The sequence below is a fragment of the Carcharhinus amblyrhynchos genome, chromosome 6 (assembly GCF_965287045.1).
Source record: "Carcharhinus amblyrhynchos chromosome 6, sCarAmb.v2.hapA, whole genome shotgun sequence".
Lineage (NCBI taxonomy): Eukaryota > Metazoa > Chordata > Chondrichthyes > Carcharhiniformes > Carcharhinidae > Carcharhinus > Carcharhinus amblyrhynchos.
The window spans coordinates 115,690,200-115,704,858 of NC_137329.1; the positions used below are offsets into that span (position 1 = coordinate 115,690,200).

Consider the following 14,659-nt stretch of genomic DNA (forward strand, 5'->3'; position numbering starts at 1 on the left):
GATTTCCTTCCACTTCGTAGAATGATGATTCAGAACTGGATAAGTGCATGAATAACTTGCACTTCTATATTATCTCGCCATAGATAAAACACTTTGCAAAGCAAATGAACAATTCTGAACTGTAGTCACTTAAGTTGGCAACAGCTGGAGCCATTTTGTGCACAGGAAAATCCTAACAGCAAATTTAGATGAGTAACTAAATTCATCAGTTGTTATCTGATCATATTGTTTGAGACAACAGCAGCAGCCTGTATGCCCCTTGCTCTTCGATTTTGAAGATTCCATCTGAAGAACAACATCTGTGTATCGCAGTCATTCATTATTGCATCGCAGTGATGCCCAAGACTGCGTGTTTGGAGTGAGGCTCGAATGGACAAGGTGGTGAAATTTCTACAGAGTAAAGATTCTAATCTGTAGGTGAATTAAAAAAAAAGACCCATTTCCTAATCAAGAATTAACCTTCACTAACGCAAGCACCATGGAAGCACCATTTGAGCATGGAAACCTCAAATATTCACTGCAATTTTACTCCTAAAATTTACTTAGAAACAGTTAATAAGAACATAAGAAATAGGAGCAGGATTAGGCCATCTAGCCCTTTGAGCCTGCTCCACCATTCAATAAGATCATGGCTGATCTGAAGTGTATCAGTTCCACTTTCCCGCTTTCTCCCCATAACCCTTAATTCCCCCGTCTATCAAAAACCTATCTACCCGTGACTTAAATACATTTAGCGAGGTAGCCTCCACCACTTCAAGCAAGGAATTCCAGAGATTCATCACCCTTTGAGTGAAGAAGTTCCTCCTCAACTCCGATCTAAACTGCAGCCCCCCCCGCCCCCATCTTGAGGCTGTGCCCTCTAATAAGAACATAATTAGTTAATGGAATTATTTAGAAGTACATTCAAATAATTTTCAAAGCAGTTTTCTTTTACCGAATGTTCAAATAACATGGGATGCTTGTAAAAGGAAATCAATTCAAAAAAGTGTTCCACCACTTCAACATTTACATAACTATTTCAAAAACTTAAACAATTTATAGATGCTCTCTTGTAAATCTGATTCATTTGTAAAGGGATTTTATTTAAACAAATATAAGCAAGCGAAGTGCAACACTGACTCAGGGTTACAGCTGGAATTCACTTCCACTTTTTCACTGTGGCAAGCATTAAGCTTCTGATTAAGTTGTTATTTATACGAAATTACGTTTCAAACTAAATATGCACATAGCTTCTATTAACGATGTTAGCAGAAATACTGACATGCTAACATGCTACAATTATAACTTGCAAAATAAAATGTTTTTATTTAATACCAGCATTCAAGGTCATGAATAACCAACTTCAGACATTCAATAGAGAACCCATCTTCCTCTTCGCTCTAACCTGCTGAGTGTGATTGGTGGGCTGGTTATTTTGTACTTGCGCAGAATGGAAAGATGAGAATAACTATTTTTAAAATCACACAAACTGACTAACAATATACGTGGTGTGGGGTTGAATACATACAACCCTGCAAACAGTAATCACACAATTCTCAGATGGTTCAGGAATTACTGCATCAGATGATGGAATAGTGAGCTGACGTAAACTTGAAAATTTCAGTTTCAGTACCTGGCCAACACAGTAACTCATCCAAACCCACACAGCATTGGGTTTCTTCAGGGTCCTTAGGACAAAAAGGGAGAGGGAGAGAGAAATTGTTTTTTTAGTCACTAGCCACTGGTTCTATTATAAATACCCACATGGACAAACTCACCTTAGCTCACAAGTTGCAATGTTTGAGAGACAAAAGTCACAGGAGAAGGCAAGGGTAGATTAAAAGGGAAAAGTGAAAATATGAAAAAAAAGAAGAAACAGAGTGGACAGTTTTCTTTACATGAAGCCATTATAGAATCTTAAAACACAAAAAGGAGACTACTCAGCCCATCATACTTGTGCTGGCTCTTTGAAAAAGAGCTGGCCAATTTAATCTTCTGCCACATCCTTTTCCTCATTACCCTGCAAATTAATCTTACTGCCCAATCATTAAAAGCTTCAATAACACATTTCCACAATCCTCTCAGGTTATGTATTGTAAATCTGAGTAACCCTCAATTATTTTAAAGATACAACTTCTGATTAGAGAATCACTTGCTAGTGATCATAGAACTGGCAAAACCTTTCAGAAGTTTAAATACCTCTGTTAGCTCCTATCTTTTCCTTGCTCCTCTAGGACAAATAATAGATGTTCTCCAAACTCTCCACATTACAGAAATTCCTCTTTCTTAATAAACTCCCTTTGTACCTTGCTAGGATCTGAACATCCTTCCTAAAATGTGCTGCCCAGGACCACACACAATACTCCGGCTGAGGATTAATAGACAGATTTATATATAAAGGACTGGCATGATTACCTTATTTGTTAAGCATCTCCACTGACAAAACTAACAGTTCCATGCATGTTAAACTGCCTTGTAAAACTTTTCCTACTATCTTTGAAGATGAATACACATCCCAAGTCTTTCCATTCTTGCGCAACCCTCAAAATAGTATCATTTAGATAATATTAACTCTCCAATGTAATTTTTCCTTTTCTACATTTTGGATTTGCCACACGGCTGGCTATTTCACCAGACTGTTCACACTGCCATCATGCTCATTATTTACTACATTGTATTGCCTGCAATCTTCAAGTTTTGCTCTCTATATCCAAGTCCAGGTCATTTATAGAGACAAAATGAATAATCCTCATGGTCTTTGGGGATTCTTACTGCATACTTCTCTCTAGAAAAGTATGCATTCACCATTACTTTCCTCCACTGCCTGGCCAACTGCATGTCAAAAATTCTTTTGCCCTTCTGCATTTTTGAAGTCAGTCAGTTAAATGGTACTTTGAAGAGTGTTTTTTTTTTAAAACGTACACATATACACAGACAGCACAGCAGTTACCACTGCTGCTTCACAGCTCCAGGGATCTGGGTTTGATTCCCAGCTTGGGTCACTGTCTGTGTGGAGTTTGCACATTCTCCATGTGTCTGCATGGGTTTCCTCCAGGTGCTCCAGTTTCCTCCCACAGTCCAAAGATGAGTGGGTTAGGTTGATTGGCCATGTTAAAAATTATCCCTTAGTGTCCTGAGATGCGGAGGTTAGAGGGATTAGTGGGTAAGTGTGTAGGGATAGGGGGGCAAGGCCTGGGTGGGATTGTGGTTGGTGCAGACTCGATGGGCCAGATGGCCTCTTTCTGCCTTGTAGGGTTGCTATGATTCTTGCTATGCTATGACATTTACTATATTACTTTTGTCAATCCTTTCTACAACTTCAAAAACACTCAGGTTTACAAGGTTCGAGAAACAAGTTGGCCGCAAAATGGAGGAAATTTTGCAAGATTGTTTATAAACAGTTATGAATTTGCTACAATTATCCAGAGAAATCTTTCACTCAGATGTGTACAAGACAACGCAAGTTGAGAAAAACAAACAAAGGAGATACGATCGATGGAAAAACAATAGGCCTGTTGTACCTAATGGCTTCTTCTGGCACTTGGATTTGTTTTGGATTGATTTAGATTTCAAAAGTATACTTTGCACTGAAGCTATTCATCAGTGATCATTTCAGTCATTTATATTAACAACAGCTGGAAAAAACAAACCATGAATGGTGTTGTCAAAACTGCAGTGTCAGCTCAAATTATGTTACAGTCCTCCTGACATTGTTCCTAATTTCAACCAAGAACCATTCCACAGATCAAACTCAACACTATCCAGGGTTCAATGGCTCAACACAAAACTGTGGAAGTTCCCCTTCCATCACTGATTTACTAGTTTGAATGCAAGTTCCTGTGTTTTAATTAACTTCAAAAAAGTTTACAGTAACAAAAAGATGCCCATCTATGGATGGCAAAGCTGGTGTGAACTCCTTTCATTTTCTGCTAAACATCACGAATAGGAATGCCATTTGTAGAAGAGATGCTTTTCAGTTTTTCTTATTCCCCATCTCTAGATTTAGTGTGCATTATTGTTCAGTTGGTAGTGATAGCCTAGTAATACTTTTTTCCTCCCTTCCCACATCAGCAGGTGCTAAGGCTACCTGTGAAGTCCCCACTTAAAGCCTGTGTAGAATTGACAGGCTGAGCATCTGCGTGATTCAGTACTATAAAAAGAGTACCTGCCTGCAAATCAGCAAATTGTTTATTTTTTTAATCTTAAAACTTCTTTTAAGTTGTTATGGGACCAATAGTTGCACATCAGTAATGATTTCTCACACATGCCTGAAACTTTAGGAAAGGGACGAAAGGGCACATGAAGCACGTCCAATGATACAACTTCATCTGAATCAGAAATAAGTGCAAAAATGTGCAACTACAGGTAGAAAGATGCAAGCTTCTCTATTCACTCCCAAAATGTTTTTCACAGCCATTAGCCTCATTTTGACTAACATCCCCAGATACTTAAATCCCTGCATAATTAGTTTTGTTACTGTGATTCCCCCCTGCAATTACCCCACTTGAAGTTACCTTAGTCCATAGTTTTTAATTTTTCCAACTCAAGACAATGACTCCATTCCATCAAATTTCAAACTTTCAAAGATTGCATTTCTGCCCTCTCTGGAAATTCTCCTCAAAAAAAATACACTAAACAATTTTTCCTTATTCCCATGCCAAACCTTCAAAGGCCTTTTGGAAAATGCACCATTATATGCGTTCAATCTGAAATCCCTTCATGCCTTGCTATTCACCGAAAGGTGTTCTTTTGTTTGAGAGGAGTTATATAAATAGAGGCTTTACGTCTTGTGCATTGTCTGCCAGTACAGAGGCCAGGTTTGATCGGTATAGACAGATGTCACAGGCTTATTTCACTGCAAGTTGTTTTATTCCACAGAATACTGCAATAACATCACAAACTTAATTTTAAAAAGCCAGTGTGACATGGAACATAATAAATAAGGACTACAGTTGGCCTCTCAGGTCTGTTCTTTCATTCAACAAGATTTTCTACTTCAACTCCATCTTTTTGCACTATCCCATAACCCTCAATTCCTGTAGTGCCCAAAAACCTATTGGCCTTAGTCTTAAATATACTCAATGACTGAACATCCACAGCTCACCCTTCAAATATAAAAAAATTCTTCTCATCCCAGTCCAAACCCTTAAGGCTGCATAAGCTGCAAAGGAAAAAAGGAGCAAAGGGCTATACAACAATCAAACTGTATTGCCGGTACAAATGTCTGTTTGAACTAGCTCGATAACCAGAGCAAATTTTAATCTGGGTGTTAAACACTAACCACCACTTACAACAAACAACTTGGAATAAAGAACCTTTTGTATGTGGGTGTTCCAACGGTCTTGAAATTTCAATTAGTCAATTTTCTCAAATAATAGAAATAGCACACTACAAAGAGAAACTTGAGCGGATACGTAAAACTGTGGTTGCAAAGAATGAAACCCGAATATCTAGTTTGAATTTGGATGCCAACCCAGCCATTCAAGCTCTAGCCTGCTTCTAGGAAACTGTTAGGACATTCAAACAACTTCTCAATTTGGCACCAGGATTTTCAGATTAGGATTATAAATGGCTGTAAAAGACTTCAGGAAGTATTGAGGGAATTTTCTGGTCCCTCCTACCCTGGGGCAGTATGGTGACAGTGATAAGCACTGCTGCCTCAGCGCCAGGGAGCCAGGTTCGATTTCCGGCTTGGGTCGTTGTCTATGCAGAATCTGCATGTTCTCCCCGTGTCTGCATGGATTTCCTTTCAGTACTCTGGTTCTTTCCCACAGTCCGAAAGACATGCTGGTTAGATGCATTGGCTGTGCTAAATTCTCCCTCAGTACACCCGATCAGATGGAGTGTGGTGACTAGGAGATTTTCACAGTAACTTCACTGCAGTCTTAACGTAAGCCTACTTGTGGCACGAATAAATAAACTAATAAAACCTGAGACCAGAAATCCCGGCCCACTTAAGGAACTGGTAAATGTGCCCCTTTACCTCTGGCCCAGAGAAGCCCAAAATGTATTTTGAGGAAAGCCGTTTTTACATTTGTGTTATGCAGTCCTGGAGGTGTATTTGTAAATACAGGTTATAACAGCTTTTACTAGTCTAGTAAATGAAAGGAATTCACATCCCACCATGTCAGTTGAGGAATTTAAGTAAATTAATTAAAAGGCCAATATTGTAATGATGACCATGAAACTACCAGATTATCATAAAAAAATCTGGTTCACTAATGCCCTTTAAAAAAGGAAGGACATCTGCCATCTCTTCCTAGATTGGCCAGAATAGCTCAGACTCACAGCAATAATGGTTGACTCTTAGCTGCCTTAACCACACTGATTAGGAAGGTACAAAATTCAAATCACTTGGTTATGCTGTTGGTTCACCTCAGACAGTAGTTGTAACTCACTGTAGCACCTACAGGAAAGCAGCAGGAACAGATAAGATTGGGCAAAGGAAAATTCCAAAGGCTTAAGATATTTATTCATAGTATATGGATATCACTGGCTAGGCTAGAATTTACTGCACGTCCTTTGCTGCCCTGAAGAAAAGATGGTGGTGTGGTGTTTTCCTGAACAGTTCCTGTGTTGTAGGAATCTCCACAGTGCTGTAAACCCAGCAAGAGAAGGAATAGCGATAGAGTGCCAACTCAGGATGGTGTGCGACTTGATGGGCAACTTGCAGGTGGTAACGTTCCCTTTCTTAGTAGTGGATTTGGAAGGTGCTGCTTAAGGAGCCTTAGCCAGTTGCTACAGTACATCTTTTAGATGGTACATTGTCCTTGCTACACGTCAGTAGTAGAGGGAATGAATGGTGATGGATGGGGCGCCAATCCAACGACAGCTTTGCCCTGGATGTTGTCGAGTTGTACTCATGGAGGGCATTCCATTACACTTCTGACTTGTGCCTTGCTGTTGGCAGACAGCCTTTAGGGAGTCTGAGTTACTCTGCAGAATTCCCAGCCTCCTATATGCTCTTGTGGCCACAGTAATCATATGACTAGCAAGTTCAGTTTCTGGTTAATAGTAACCCCTAGTACATTTAGAGTGGACAATTCAGAGATGGTAATGCCATTGAATGTGATGGGACAATGGTTAGATTCTCTTGTTGGTTATAGTTATTGCCTGACACCTATGTGATGGAATTGTTACTTGCTAATCAGCCAAGTCAGAATGTTTCCACGTCCTGGAGCACACAGGCATGGCTACTTAAATATTTGAATCATTGTGCAATCTGTAGACATCGCCACTTCTGACCTTACGATGAAAGGTACAGTAACAGTTAACAGCTGAAATTGACTGGGTCTATAACACAATCTGAATAACTCCTGTGATCTCCTGACAGTCAGATAATTGACTGTAATTAACCATAACAATCTTCCTTTGTGCTAGATTATGAGTTCAAGTAGTGGAGAGTCTTCTCCAACTCCCACTAATTTCAGTTTGCAGGGGTTGTCGATGCTGTCATCTTGATGTCAAGGGGCATCACTCCCACCTCTGGGGTTCAGCTCTTTTGTCCATGTTTGGACCAAGCTGTAGCAAGGTCAGCAACTGAGTGGCCTTTAGTATAACCCAAATTGAGCTTCAATGAGCTAACAAATGCAGCACTATTGACAACAGTTCCCATCAGTTTACTGATGATCATGTAAACTGGTGGGACAATAATTGGCTGGGTTGGATTTGTCCTGCTTTTGGCAGATGGAACATATTTGGATAATTTCCCCACATTGCTGGGTTAAATGTCAGTGTTGCAGCCATATGGGAAGCAGCAAGATCTGGAAAAACAAACCTTCATTGCTATTGCTTGAATGTTGTCAGGATCCATAGCTTTTGCAATATCCACTGTCTTCAGTTTCTTGATTTCATATGTACTGGACTGAACTGAATCGGTTAAAGGCTGGTATCTGAAATGCTGGAGACCTCTGGAGGATTATCCATTTGGTATTTCTAGCTGAAGATGGCTACAAATGCTTCAGCCTTGTCATTTAATGTGCTGGGTTCTGACAGAGGATGGGGACATTTGTGGAGCCACCTCCCCCAGTGACTTGTTTCATTGTCCATCACCGTTCACGACTGGTTGTGACAGCACTGCAGAGTTTAGATCTGATCCATTGGTTGTGGGATTGTTTAGCTCCATCTATTGTTTGCTGCTTCCACTGTTTGGTATGCAAGAAGTCCTGTATTTTAGTTTCATTAGGTTGACACCTCATTCTTATGTATACCTGCTGCTACTCCTAGCATTTCCTTCTGCACTCTTCATTGAATCAGGGTTGATCCCTCAGTTTGACAGTAATGGAGAACATGCAAGACCATGAAGTTACAGATTGCAACGTGTATAATTCAGTCACTGATGGCCCTCATGAATGCACAGTCTTGAGTTGCTAGATCAGCTCAAAAATCCCACATTTAGTATGATGGCAGTGCTACACAACAATAGATACAGCATCCTCAATGGCTTAGCCTCCATAAGAATAGTGCGATGATTATTCTCACCAATACCAGCATGGACTGATTCATCTGTGAAAAATAGAGTAATAAGGAGGAAGTAGATTTCTACACCTTGTTGATTCCCGCACTACTTGCCGAAAATGCAATTTAACAGCTATGACCTGGCCAGCAGCTGAACTACAGAGCCACTCTTGGCAATGGGCATTAACATCCCTATGAAATGTACATTCTGTGCCCTTGCCACCCTCAGTGCTTCTTTCAAGCAGTGTTCAACATAGATAAGCTTGATTTGCCAGCAGGAAGTGGGGGGCAGGGAGGTGTCGCAATAGGTGGTAACCAGATTTCCCTGACCATATTTGGCCTGAAGCCACATGACTTCACAGAGTTCAAAGTGAGGACTCTTTGGGCAACACTCACTTGGCTGTAAGCCATCTTGCCACAATCTCTGGTGTCCTGTCAGTGGATAATGGGGGTGTCTAGGACATTTGTCTTTAAGGTACGATTCCACAAACATGACTACGCAAGACTTTTGGCTAGACTAGTCTCTGCAACAGCCTCCCCGGCTTTGGTACAAGTCCCAGATGATAATAAGGAGGTCTATGCAGGGCCAATAGGGCCGAGTGTGCCCCTGTTGACCCCAGGTGACTGCTTTTACTTGTTCTACACTTTAGGCCATTTCAGAGAGCATTTGAGTCAACCAATTGCCACGAGTCTGGAATCACATGTAAGCTAGACCAAGTCAAGTCAGCAGACTTCCTTCCCTAAAGGATATTAGTGAGCTAGACCGGTTTTTATGACAAATCGACAACGTTTTCATGATCAGCATTAGATCAACTTTGATTCCCAGATTTATTAACTAAGTCTGAATTCTCTCAGCTGCTGCAATGCGATTTAAAGCTGTGATCCCAGATCATTAATCTAAGCCTCTGGATACTAGTCCAGTGGCATTACTACTCCACTACCACCTCCCCCTTTATAATACAGAAGGGCAAAACAGGCCATTCACCCAATCAAGTCTGCAATGGTATTCTTCAATTCTAGTGTTCTGCTAGCTTCTCACTGCCCTTTTTGGTCTAACTAATTTCAATTTAAGAATTTGTGCACTCTGCTTCAACAGCTCTATGTGGTAGCAGGAGATCCAAAGCAGTTAGTGTGCAAATTTTTATTTTCTTAACAGCCCTTCAATTCTCCTGCTGTAAACTGCCTTAACAAGCATATTTGCAAGCGTGCATGTGTTAAGTTTGGACAGGACAGGACAAGACCAAGGTCAGTCAAGATACCCCTCATCCTTGCAATAGTCTATGAATAGCCATCAAGGTTCCCAGGTGAAAATAAACACTTAAATGGCACTCAAAGTTGCCTGTTGTGAATGCAATAACTATTAAAGGGATCAGTGTGTTTAGAAGGGGAGAAACAATTGGAAATTCTTTTTAGAGCAGTTTCAAATTATTTTGCTCCTTTTTTCTAAACCAGGTTAAATTGTGAAAGTGTAGGTACATTCAAACAAATTCCACTTTTTTCTAGAATTACATGTTGGGTGTTCTGTTTTGTTTCCCCAGGGCAAGCCACCTGTACTGAGGTCTCCAACGATACCATTTCATAGTTTGCTACTGGGAGGTCTGCAACAGCTGATGTAGCCAATTTCTGCTCATATTCCTTCTCTAACTCACAACAGAAATTGTCTGGCAGAGGTTAAGGGGGACTTACTGGATTAAGTCACAGCCATAAACTGGCACTTTTGGCAGAGTGCAGCAAATGAAAATAAAATTTAATTTCAGCATAACATTGTGGGGAGATAGTGGCACATGGTAATGCTGAAACCCAGGCTAATGTTCTGGTGATATGGGCTCAAATCCCACCATGACAGCTGGTGGAGTTTAAGTTTGTTAATAAATATCTAACTATAAAGCTAGTCTCAGTAAGGATGGCCATGAGGACTTTTATAGATTGCCGTAAAGACCTATCTGGTCCACACGTGTCCTTTAGGGCCTGAAATCTGACATCCTTACTTGGTCTGACCTACATGTGACTCCAGGTCAACAGCGTTGTGGCTGATTAATTTGTGGGACGGAGTAATAAGGAAAAAAGTTTTCCCAGCAAGCTATTCAGCTCAAGGGCAATTTGGGATGAACAAATGCTGGCCTTGTCAGTGGTGCCCACATTCCAAGAAAGAATAAAGAAAACAAAAAATCCTGGCAAATCTCACGTTTCATTTAGAAAGAGGAACAAAATTAGATTTAAAACACTCCTAGCATGCAGGATTTTTATTTTAAATTCCTATGTCACAATTTGATTTTTGAAGATCGGACACATCACAGAAACTCTTAGGATGATTTTAATACAGCAATACAATTTTTTGTGCAATCAATATCCATCTTGTGAAACAAGTGAAATGAGAATGTAATGGGGAAGGTGAAGGTATTACAATTGTCCATTCATGTAGTTACTACCTGAGTGAGACAAATGCAACTCATCAGCTTTCTTTAACCTCTCATTCTCAGAATCCAAATGGTTAGCACTGTACAAATAAACTCAAATAATATTAATCAGCCAGAAGTCACGTAAAGCAGCAGTTTGGTTTGGGGGTGGAGGAAATAGGAGTAGAGCAGCAAGTGCTGGCTGCAGCTCAGATTTATCTTGTACAAGATGTACTTCACACTGTTTGAAAAGAATTCCAAGTGCTTTGCATTCAGCCAGTGCAAATATACAACATCAGATACAGAGTTTCACACATTCCAAGTGTGTAAAAGATACTTTGAAGAATGCAATTCAAACTTGGACTAACACTAATGACACCGAGAGAGGGGAGGGGAAAAGAGAGAAAAAGAGTATTTATTTTTGAACTATGGCAAAAACCACTGGCATCAGATATCTGCTCCAATTACATTGTTGGTGTTGTGGAATTTGCCTAGCAATTAGTTTGGGAAACTATTCAAAAGTAGCAAATTGCAGTTCTTCAGTTTTGGCCACCAAACTTGCTTCCATGTCTGGCAATATGTGCCAGCAAGAGAACAATACAGACTTATAGGGAAAGGCTAAGCATGCATCAAACCCAAGAGAAATATGACCAAAAACACCTGTTTACATTGCTGCTTTTTTTAAAAAAAATTCTTTCACGGGATGCAGGTACTATTGGTTAGACTGGCAATTGCTGCTCGTCCCTAATTGCCATCAAGGTGGTGGTGATGAGCTGTCTTCTTGAATTGCTGCAGTTTCTGGTGCAGATAATTCTTAAAGGCAATAAATTCTGGTCTCAGCCGGCAGCAAACACATCACATGGATGAACAGCAAAGAATATACCCAAGGACTTTAGGAAGGCAGCTCTAGGATTTTGACCTGGCGACAAGTGAAAGAATGGCAATAATGCAGTTAAGTCAGGTTGGTGTGCATGTGGCCAGAGCAGAAATTGCCACTCGTGGTGTCCCCATGTCCTTTCCCAAGCTTGATGAGTTGCTGCAGTACATTTGCGTATGTTCCATACTGCAGAGACTATGTGCCGGTGACAGAGTGTGTGAACATTTAAGGTGGGGGTTGGGGGTGGCAACCAAGTCAGCTGCTTTGTCAGGATGCTGCTGAACTTCTAGTGTAGTAGGGGCAGTCATCTAGGCACGTGGAGAGTATTCCATCACAGGGGCAGCACGGTGGTACAGTGGTTAGCACTACTGCCTCAGCGCTAGAGACCCAGATTGGATTACTGTCTGTGTGCAGTTTGCACATTCTCCCCATGTCTGTGTGGGTTTCCTCTGGGTGCTCCGGTTTCCTCCCACACTCCAAAGATGTGCGAGTTAGGTTGATTGGCCATGCTAAATTGCCCCTTAGGTGTCAGGAGGTTAGCAGTATAAGTAGGGATACGGAGATAAGGCCAGGGTGGGATTAGGGCCGGTGCAGACTTGATGGACCAAATGGCCTCCTTCTGCACTGTAGGGATTTCATAATTTATTCTGATCTGCTTTTTTGCCAAAGTATTCATTTGGCTATTCTAGTTAAGTTTCTGGTCAAATGCTAACCCCTGGGATTCTGATAGTGGGGGATTTAGTAATGGCAATACCATTGAATGGGAAGATGATTAGATTCCGCTCATCGGATGTGGTCATTGCCTGGTACAGCTTAATTATGCTATTTGTGATCCAGTAGACCAACTGCATTCAGGACTTAATCATTTTTGTTTTCAAACACCGCATTTAGGCCCAAGGTCTACATATATTACAACAACCTAAGCTAGCTGTAGTCCAAACTAAATAAAATGGATAGAAAAAGACCAATAGCAGTAGAGTACTGGTAATAAGTTTATCTTTGACAGGTTTACCACAAAAATTGAGGTAAACGATGCAAATAATTAAACTTCTGGCTGGAAAGGTCGATGAGGTTCAAAAGAAGTGCTATTTGATGATGCATTTGGTTTATGGGCACATACTCAACCTATACTTGTAACTTGCATGTAACTTACATGGTCTGAATGTGTTACTAAGTTCTTGCTGCACATGGGCACAGACTGCTTCATTATTGAGGAGTTACAAATGGTACTGGACACTGCAATCATCAAACATCTCCACTTCTGACCTTAAAATCTGAAGGAAGGTTTTAGATGAAGCGGCTGAAGATGGCTGGTTCTAAGATACTATCTTGAAGAACTCTTGCAATGATGACCTGGAGCTGAGATGACTGGCCTCCATCAACCAAAACCATCTTCCTTTGTCCTAGTTATGACTGAAGCTAGGTGAAGAATACTGCTATCTTGACAGGCACAAGGAAAAACCAATTCGATTAGGTCTTGGTACATGCATACTCAGTAATACCAGTTCATTTCCCTTCCATAGTTGCAGTCAAAGTAATGGTTCTTGCCACTGGAACAGCTTTAAAGCTAAACTTAACAGAAGACAGACTTTGAATTTATTGATGCACAACTTCCTACTACCCAAAAGATTAAATATGCTCCATATTTTAGGTTTAATCATTGAAGTAAAGGCAATAATGTCACATGAAGTGGTTATTTTTATGTCCTCAACTTAGAGCAGAATTTACTAAATTGAACATTTACTAAATCATCTTTAATCCAATAAAATATCAACTGTCTATAATGCAAATGCTACAATTACAGGACCTCTTTATACCTCAGGGTATACAATAATGAAGATTGACACTGCTACTTCCTACTCCTACCCACACAACGTTTTAAACTATTTTCACTTGTTATTGTTAAGACTCTTTAAGCCATGGCATTGAATACTATATTAAGAACACCAAATATTATTTATATTCATTTATAAAAGTATGCCACAACTAGAATTTCATTTGATTCATACATCACAAAAACATAACTGTTTTCCAGTGACATTGCAGCTTTTTTTTAAACAATGAACAACTCTATCTTGATAGAAAACTCCAAGAATATTTTTCAAAAAGGGTTTAACACTACTCCAAAAACAAGCTTTCCATCCCTATATACAGGCTTCATTCTGGGTCACTGCTCAGGCTACAGATAGCATTATCCCAGTATCTTTAAACCATCAGTCTCAATTTACAAATCTCAGATCAATAAACAGCCATCAATCTACTGTCACATTTAGCTTGAAGACAACATTCTTCGCTTCCTTTCTTGCACTTCCACAATCTAAAATCACCTCATTTTATTATGGCCCAACACGTGCACTTCAAAGTTATGTCCACAACAAGCGACAGAGCTGCACACAGTTACTCTTTTGTTAGTTTTGTCATTTGGTTGTAATTTTCTCATTTACATTTCACAGCACAAATTGATCTGCTTCTTACAAAAGGCCATCTTAATCTATTTGTACCTCATATGGCAGACAGGATAAAAGGGATTTAAAAAAAACACGCAGCAGTGTTAATTCTGTCCTTCGTTAAAAACAAGCATTCAGCTGCCTTTCGAGTCCCACACATTGGTCTCCCGTGAACCCCAAGTCTAGCAACAAATTAAACTTGCCGGATTTGCCAAGTAAAAAAACCAGCACGTTTTTGTGGCGTTGCCATTCACTCACTCCAGGATCTGGCTACATCAACAAAGGCTTTTTGCAAAATAAAAGCAGCCTTTGATATGCAAGATTCATTAATGTCAGCTGTCAATTTACTTTGAAAAATCATGCGTTTAGTTTTGCTGCAAAAATTCTACTGTGGACATATACAGCAAGATTAAGATGAGCAATCATGCTTCACCTGATAACTGTCTCAAGGAAAATTTCTCAAGGTTCCACTTCCTATTTTTTTAATCTTTTTTTTAAAAACA

At 40.1% G+C, this 14,659-nt stretch overlaps 1 protein-coding gene across 1 annotated transcript in view; it reads right to left on the reverse strand.

Annotated features, from left to right (window-relative positions):
* lrig3 (leucine-rich repeats and immunoglobulin-like domains 3) overlaps positions 1-14,659 on the reverse strand; it is a 58,201-nt gene that overhangs the window by 20,534 nt on the left and 23,008 nt on the right. The window lies entirely within an intron of this gene.